Source organism: Nannospalax galili, unplaced genomic scaffold (assembly GCF_000622305.1).
Source record: "Nannospalax galili isolate Female #2095 unplaced genomic scaffold, S.galili_v1.0 scaffold586, whole genome shotgun sequence".
Taxonomy (NCBI): domain Eukaryota; kingdom Metazoa; phylum Chordata; class Mammalia; order Rodentia; family Spalacidae; genus Nannospalax; species Nannospalax galili.
This window is the reverse complement of record NW_008355363.1, coordinates 4,578,547-4,587,603: the sequence shown is the minus strand read 5'-3', so window position 1 is coordinate 4,587,603 and position 9,057 is coordinate 4,578,547. Positions and strand designations below refer to the sequence as shown.

Here is a 9,057-nt window from a genome sequence, read left to right as displayed (position 1 = left end):
GTCCACTTACATACATGCAAATAGATATTATTATAGAATTCCAGAATTAGTCGAACACAGAGAATAAGTGTCTGTGAGATGCTTACCATGACACACCCTCAACGCAACCACCACACATAGGATGGATGCATCTCTCAACTTTTTCCAGAGAAGTTTCCTTATGCTGCAGATGATAATTAACACAGAATTCCACAATTCGTTATTGTGCAGGGAGCAAGAAACTGCAGGATCTTCATCCCTGAATAGGATACCTGCTTCAAACCTCTGCCGCCCAAGGCTCAGGAATCATTTTGGAAAAGGAGGTAGAAAGATGGTAAGAGACAGAGGGGGCAAATGGACACAAGAAAACAATCTTCCCCATGGCTAGTCAGTTACTCATTTGAACTCACAGCAATTCTAAAGGGATGTACATGTCCTATTCAAGCTCAAATGAAACAAAAATTCAGCATAGTCATGGGGAAGTGGGTAAGAAATCTTATTCCAACATAAAGAACTTTTGGCAATTGATGGCTGCTGGGAAGAGGGACAGTGTCTTACAGGGATGGGAATCTTTGAGGGCCCAGTGGAGGGACCCATAGTTAAGGACATTTAGGGACATAAATCAGATGCTATAGGTTTTGTTATATAATTATTTTATATATTTATGTATTATATAGTACATTAAATTGGCTGGGGGCAGTGAGGGGATGTGTGAATAGGGGAGGAGATCTAAATACCACCAAACTATGTAGTATGAAAATCACAACAATTCAATAAAAAATTTATAAAAACATTATAAATATTTTAAAAACAAGCATCTATACTATTTTAAAAGAATTCAGAAAGTAACTGCACAATATAATTATGTAGGATTAAATGAAACAGACCTTTTTTCCTTTTGAAACACTTTTTTTCTGGGGAGCCATACCCATGAAAATTGCCATTTATTTCCGAAGTTGCCAAAATCAATACCAAGGGTTCACTAAGTGGTGCAAAGTGAACGCGGAGGCTCAAACACTGATTGGAGGCTGTGAGGAGTTTGGAGGGAGGTAGAATGGGTGGCGAAACCCTTCCCCCAGCTGTCCCTCCCCTTTCTAATGCCACAAAGAGTCCTCTTTTAGACCACTCCCATCTCTATCTCCTATGTCCAGTTTCTCTTGGGGGAAGGTCGGTAGGGATCTTGGGAAGACTGTGTAGTGTGAGCGGATCTCAGGAGGGGGAAGGGCACTCAAGGGAGAATCCCCTGTTTCACAAGACTCCCAGCACTGGTCTTCCAGGTTGCAGAAGGTGGGGAAACCAGCCAGATGAGGTCTCCCTCCTGCCCTGGATTATAGGAGAAAGGCATTAATATTGGAGGCTGGAGGACCCCAGGGCATCATCGGGGAGACAGACTAGAAACTCCACCAAGTGGAGAGATGTAGATGTGTGGCACTCCAGAGACTGGAGGCACAGGACTGAGACAGAGATGTTCAGGGTGAGCATCGCAAGGGTGCTGACTGCAAAGGATTCGTGATGGAGGGGTCCATGGCTGGAGCTCCCCCTGGCAAGAATGGCTTGGAAACCTTGGCTTCTGGTGGTGTGGGGCCAGTCCCCCTCCCCAAGAGTCCAGGTCCATGAGGGCTGCTTTGGGCCCCAGGAATGATTCCAGAGTCTTCCATTTGGGAGTTGTGGGAGTTGGGGTGGCAAAAGGTGCGGGACTCCCCACAGTTTCAGTTAGAGTCCCCACAATCCCACTCATGTCAAATGCCCCAGGGCTGCAGGTGGACCAACTCTCCTGCAAGCAACTCCATTTCCTCTGTATGGTTCCCAGAGGTTGGCAGGGCAGCCCGGAGTCGGTAGGAGTCTAAGACTTCAATAGGCTCCGTGTTAAAGCCCCGAGCTGCAGTACCATTGATGACAGGCAGGTGAACCCCTCCCCCAGGGGTCTAAGAAGTCAGGGGCCGGTGCCAGGGATCAGAAGTTTGGGTTCCACTAACAGTGACCCCTCCATCAGAGCTTCCCCATGTCAGGCATGTGCCCCTCTCCAGCTGCAGGTTCAACAGAAGGCCCTGCAGGGGCTGCAGACCTCCAGGCATACTCAGAATCTGGGGTAGGGGCTGGACCACCCCAATGATCAGCAGGTGGATGGACAGCAGATCCTGCTCCAAGAGTCTGAGACCAGAGCAGCCACAGGGATGGCAGTAGCCACAGTTGCTGGCCGCCCCAGGGGTTCGAGATGTGTTCAGGGGCTGAGGCTGTAAAGAAGTCAGTAAGAACCAGGAGAAGACTCCTCCTTGCTCCTCTTGCTCTTGTCTATGGCCACCTGCAGCCTCAGGTTATCCCCACAACGATATCTTCCACCTTGGCAGTGGCCAGACCCAGCTGGAGCTGCAGTTCATTCTCCCAGCTTCTCAGTGGCCATGCCTGCTCCATCTCAGGGGAGTCGAGGGCCCACAGCTGTGGAGGAGGCCCGAGGCAGTCTATGCCAGCTTCTACTTAGTCTTCAGTGCAAGGGCGTGCTCCTCCAGAAGCCAATCCTCCTTGCGCAGCAGAGCCGCCAGTTGCTTTGCGTTCTCCCTCACATTCACTTACCTAGTCTTTGCCATCACGGTACATATACTTAAAGCACTTCTTCATCTGCCCAGCCTACTTGTTCTCGTTGCACTGCCACAACAAACGCTGAGAGCCAGTCTTGATGAGGTACTCCATCAGTGTCATGGCCTTGTACATGTGCCTCCAGTTCTTGCTGTGATCACTGAGCTGCTTTCAGATAATGCTCATGATCTCTGAGAAGGCCACGATGTTGTAGGTGAGGATGATGATCTCTGAGATGAGGGAACTAGATGGGCCCCAGGGGTCATTGCTGTGGCCTCCCAGATCTTGATCTCAGCCTCTGACTAGTTGTGAGTGATATTCTTCATCTGACATCACAGCAATAAGGTCGACCTTGTGCCTGGTGGTTGTGTGGACAGGAACCAGCCATGGGGTGCCAAACAGGTGACTCACAAGGGAGAACAGCAAACCCCTGAAGATCATCACATCTGAGGGAGAAGAGACTTTCCACCTGCTCACACCAGGCTCTGGAGGTGGGTCATGATGGTCATTACCCTGCCTCCATTCAGCCTAGCTCTTATGGGAGGGGCACAGAAAGCCAAGTGGGGAGGGGATCTGCCCAGTGGCTTAAGACATTTTCTTTAAACTCATTTATTTTCTATATGTTTATTTATTCATGTTACATTTTATCAACTGTTTGAACCCTCTAGAAACCATGTTTAGAGTTACAAATTTCAGGGTCCAGTGTAATATAAAACTGTAGAATCCCATGTTCAAGAAACAGAAAGAGGGGCTGGAGAGATGTCTCTGTGGTTAAGAGCACCAGTTCCTCCTTCAGATGACCTGGGTTTGGTTCCCAGCACCCACCTGGCAGCTAACAACCTTTCTTATCTCCAATTGTAGAGAATTCACACACATTTCTGGCCTCCACAGGCATTGTATAACATGGGTACACTAACATACATGCAGCCAAAACACTCATATAGGTAAAATAAAACTAAAACAAAGAAAAAAGAGAAAAAGAAAGAAAAATCATGCCCTCTGTGGTCTTCCAATGTGAAAATTCTTTATCACAGGCTGTATGTCATTTTAAATTCTTATCAGCAATGTTTTAAATTTGCAAAATAGATGGTTATAATGTACAGTGTATTTATTGATGCTGAAGATTGTTTTTTATCTTTTTGGTGTGTTCATGTGTTGTACAACATGACTTGCTTAAACCATGGCCATATAGGTTTATATCTACATTTTCTTATAATACCTTTAGACTTTTACCTCATATACGTAATTGTATCATCCAATTTTCATCAGCTTTTTGAGCATAAGGAAGTTATCCAACTTTATTTTTTTCTCTGTTGACATCCAGTTATGCCTGTTTGCTCACTTTTAAGATGTTGTACATGATACATTTCCATGAAAAGTTTTTTTAAAAAAAAAAAAAAAAAAAACTTGACCCAAGCATTTTAGAACACTGTTGTTCTGCTATTGCTTGGAAAATTGGACTCAAACTCATTTTTCCCTCCCATTCTCCAGTTATTAATCAATAAAAAGATTTCAAGCAACGACCAAAATTGGAGTGTCAGGGTAGAGGAAATCTACTAAGAACGCCTAAACAAATGACAGAAGCTTGGGGGTGTGACGCTAAACATGTGTCTCACATAGTTTAATTACACTTACCCTAATATACAAAATTGAAACAACTCTAAAAATGTAATAATACCATTATTATGCTATATTTACTGTCTTGGTTGCTTTCTATTGCTGTGATAAAAACACTGAAACCAACTTGAAGAGGGAAGGATTTATTTTACTTTACATCTCCCAGGGTAAATGCTCAGGGTAGATGCCTGGAACATAGACCATGGAGAAATGCTACTTATTGACTTGCTCCTTTTGTCCCTCTTCGGCACCTGCCCAGGGGTGGCACCACCCACAATGGGCTGGGACCTCCCACATCACTCAACAATCAAGGAAATGTCCTACAGACATGACCACCTCTACCCAGGTGTGTCAAGGTTATCCAGTATATAATTGCTAGTCAATTATATATTAATATTTCATTATGCTTATTTGCATGTCTCCTATGCTAGTTAATTTATAGTCCCTATTCTGTGATTTCTTTAAATTGATATTGAAGATTCTGTAATGACACGCTACCAATATGCAATATTTGTAAACATTTTTGTTTCTTAAATCTGAAAGCCTTAATTTTCATTAATTCTTGAACTCAGTGTCAAGTGTTTAATACTTTGTTTGTTGGTGTTTTCATGAGTATTGCTTTAAAGAACAAATATGTTATTGATTTTGTTGTAATGACATACATTATATACAAAGAAGTCAAATAGACAAAGATACAAGGAAATAAATGACCCAATTAAAACATGAGCTATGGATCTGAACAGAAAGCTCTTCAAACAAAAAATAAAAATGGCTAAAACACCTTAAAAGGTGTTCAGCATATTTAGTAATTAGAGAAATGCAAATCAAAGTCATTTTATGATTTCACTTAATACCGGTCAGAATGGCTAAGATCTAGAGAACAAATGATACCAAATGCTGGCATGGAAAGGGGAACAGTCATCCACTGCTGGTGGGATTGCAAACTGGTGCAAGCACTGTGGAAATCAGTGAATCAGTGGGGAGAACTCTTAAAAATCTAAAAATAAATCTAACATATGATCCTGTTATACCATTCCTTTGCATGGGTTCAAAGGGCACATCCTATGACAGAGATACCTACACAACTATGTTTGTTGATGTTATTGTTACAATACTGAAGAACTGAAAACAACCTAAATGTACCTCAACTGGTGAATGGGTGCTGAGTATGTGGTACATTTATACAACGGACTTCCACTTAGAGGTTAAGAAAACCGAAATCATGAAATTTGCAGATAAATGACTAGAACTAGAAACTATTACATGAAGTGAAATAACAGACTCAGAAAAACAGGCAATATATGTTGTCATTCATTTGTGGATCTTATTTCCAAATTCTTGGGTGTAACTATCCTTATGTAACTGCCAGAGCCAGGAAAATGGAAAATAACCATGCAATAAAAGGGAAGGAGTGTAAGAGAGGAGGATAGTTGGAGACAGGTGTTGCGAATGAGGAAGTGAAGAAAATGGGGTACTTTTACTGGGAAGGGAATAGAGATAGTGATATAGGGAGTGTAATAGATGAGATAAGTAATTTTTAAGTAGTGTTGAAAACCATAGGGGAATATATTAGTTCAAAGTCCTACTGCAAAATATACATACAACGTATATATGAGTTCGTATGGATAGCTGAATGCTACATAACAAAATACACAGTTCCAGGCAGGACAAACCTCCCTTTAAGTGGTTGGTCAGGGTAGTCAAGGAGACTAACAAAACAGTACATAGCCATTGATTGCTTTCCAGAATTTGGAAGTAAGAGCCTAGAGCCTACTGCTGAATGGATTAATAAACAAAATCAGTTTTTTGTTTTCTATAAGATATTCATCTCACCTTCAAGGATAGGCATTATGCTACAGTGAAAAGATGGAAAAAATATTCCAACCCACTCTCACCAAGAAATAAGCAGATTCTTCTAATATCTAACAAAATAGACTTTAAATTAAAATTAATCAGAAGAGAAAAAGAAGGTCACTTTATTATAATCAAGGGAAATTGCCAAAGAACACATTACAAGCATTAACATGTACAAACCAAACTCTGGTATACCAATTTCATTTTTTTTAAGAGAGAAAAGGTTTATTTGGCTCACATTTTGAGGGTACAGTCTACTATGGTAGGGAAATCATATTGACAGCAGCTAAAGGTAGCTGGTTATGTTTTATCTGTAGGCAGTAATCAGAGAACAGTGATGGTTCTTCCCCTTCTAGCATCCTTTTTTAAATGTATATTTTTATTTAATTTGTGTGTATTTCATAATTCTTAATCATATTTATACCCCTCCCCCCAACCCACACACTCACATAATATCACTTACTGGATTTCACGCATTCTGTCATATATGTTAAGGACTATAGAGTCAAGGTTTTCTGTGAAGATATCCCTCAGGGCATGTTCATTCACTGGAGTCTAGTCAGCCTACCAAGAGTCACTCAGTTCAAGATCAACTTTCCTACCCCCAGCAGTAATCAGATACCAGTAGTTTATCAGCTAAGTTTGGGGCCTGCTACCCATTTTCCCAGTTGTATGCAAGGTTTTTGTCTGATAGAGTCTACACCATTACTGCAAGTTCATATGAGTAAGTTCTCAGAGGCCTGGAAGACTCTTTCATTACGTTCCTGAACCAACCCTGTTTCTTACACTCTTTCTTCCACCTCTTCCCCAATGGTCCCTGAGACATGGGTGCAAGAGGTTTAATATAGGGATCCTATCCAGGGAAAGGCACTCTGCAGTCTCTTATTAGCTGTACCGTGGCCAGTTGTGGCTATCTGTGTGCATTGCATTCTGTTTCATGAGGAAGCTTCATTGGTGAGAGTTGAGGGATGTATTAATATTGTCTCTACTACCTGGTCCACTATGTTCCATGAGCTTTAGGTATAGAAGTTGCAGTGTATATGAGTCACTAAGGACTGGGCATCTATCAGACACACATTCTCTGTGTGTGACCAGTTGTGAAACTCTATAATAATCTCCACCTCTTGCAAAAAGAAGCATCTTTGATTAGTGGTGAATGGCATACTTGTTTGTATATATAAAGATCCATATTTACCATAGAGTAAGAAATGACATTTGTCTAGGGATATGATAGAGACAGGGTTTTCTCTAGGATCTATGAATTCTCTATCAGTGTGCATTTGGCTGTGTTTACAATGCCATACATGAATTCCCTCCCATTGAGATGGCTTGCAGTCCAATTAGTTCTCTGTTGATTACCCCCAAGATAAAAGTGCCACTACTGCTCTGCTATAGTTTTTGTGGCATTCATTGTTTCTGATTATTGGGCTTTAAAGCTGGGGTTGAACCACTAATTGATTTTCTTCTTTAGAAGCTTGCATAATAAACTCCAGAACTATGAGAGGTAATCTTCAGGGAGGAGGCTTCCAGGTTATTTCCAGTCCATTTCTCTAGCAAGCTTCAAGCAGCATATTGAAAAGGAGTGGAGATAGTGAACATCCTTATTTGGTTCCTGATTTTATTAGGAATTCCTCCAGTTCTTCTCTATTAAAAATGGTGTTGGCTGTGTGTTTGTTGTATATAGCTTTAATTATGTTGAAGTATGTTCCCTTCCAGTACAATTCCTTCTAGGACGTTTAACATAAATGTGTGTTGGATTTTTTTTGAAAGGCCTTTTCTTCATCTATTTAGATGACTGTATGATTTTTTTTATCTTTAAGTCCATTTGTATGATTTATTCCGTTTATTGACTTATTATATATTGTACCATCCTTGCATGTCTGAAATAAAGTTGTCTTCCTCATGGTAGATGATCTATTTGTTGTAATTATCCTGTTTGGGCATTAGAGTGATACTGACTTCACTGAAGGAGTTGGGGAGTCCTCTGTTTCTATGCGTTTGAATAATTTAAGCAGCTTTGCCTTGGGAGCTGTTACTATTATGCGCACAGCCATTGCTGCATTAGGCTGTGGCAGCTTGCCTTGACTTAAGCATTGGAGAAAGAATGCTTCCACTTTAAGAGGTTCCCTGCTCTCTGCTTCTGTGGTCAGAGTTGACAGGCTATGCTGCCCTGATTAATTGGTAGTCTTGGAAACATAACCAAAGAATTCTGTTTCAGTTTATGGGCACCAGAGTTTCTCAGCACTGATAGCTTGGTTTCTAGGTAGAAATAATGAATTATGATAGTTTCTAAGAGTAATCATAAACAGTACACCTTATATCTAAGATATTATAAATATTATGCAGCTGAATCTTGTATACTGTAAAGGTTGGGTGAGTTTCGGTTGGTGAGGTAATGTATTCTTGGTAGTAACATATTGTATCCTTGGTTATTCCCTGATTACTTTCTGTTTAATGATGTATCCATAGTTATTCCTTGGTTACTCTGGATCTGATTCCTATATAAGCTTGGTTTGGCTCACAATAAACATGCACTGGCACATGGACCTCTGCATCTCCTGTATCTTGATTTCTATCCATTGGGGTCCCCAAGCCCACTAGGCTTGGTTTGTGGTCACTGCACCATGACAGCTTTGTTTGTAAATCTTTGAATGTCTGGTATATTTCTGCTCTGAATCTATCTGGGCCTGGGTTTTTTAGCTGAGTAGTTTTGTATTGTTGTTTCAATTTTCTTTTTTTTAATTTATTTTATAACCACATAATTATTAGAAGCATTTCATCATAACAGCATTGACATAGTCAATAACAGTTTCCAGAGCAAAGATGCATCTCTTTCAAAATTGACTGTAATTTTTAGGCTCACAGTGTTGAATTAATACAGCTATACATTATTGTAATCAGTATAAACCCTATAAGATATAAAATTGAATGAGGTTTTAACCTTCAAAAAAGAGGTCCATTTCATTTTAAAATATACTGTTTCATACAGAAAAAAACGTATTTTTAATGCAAGTAACGCTTAGATGTTTGCAC

At 40.7% G+C, this 9,057-nt stretch overlaps 1 pseudogene; it reads right to left on the bottom strand.

The window, feature by feature from the left end:
• Window positions 1-1,307: 1,307 nt before the first annotated feature.
• LOC103749604 lies at window positions 1,308-2,879 on the bottom strand (annotated as a pseudogene).
• Window positions 2,880-9,057: the final 6,178 nt, after the last annotated feature.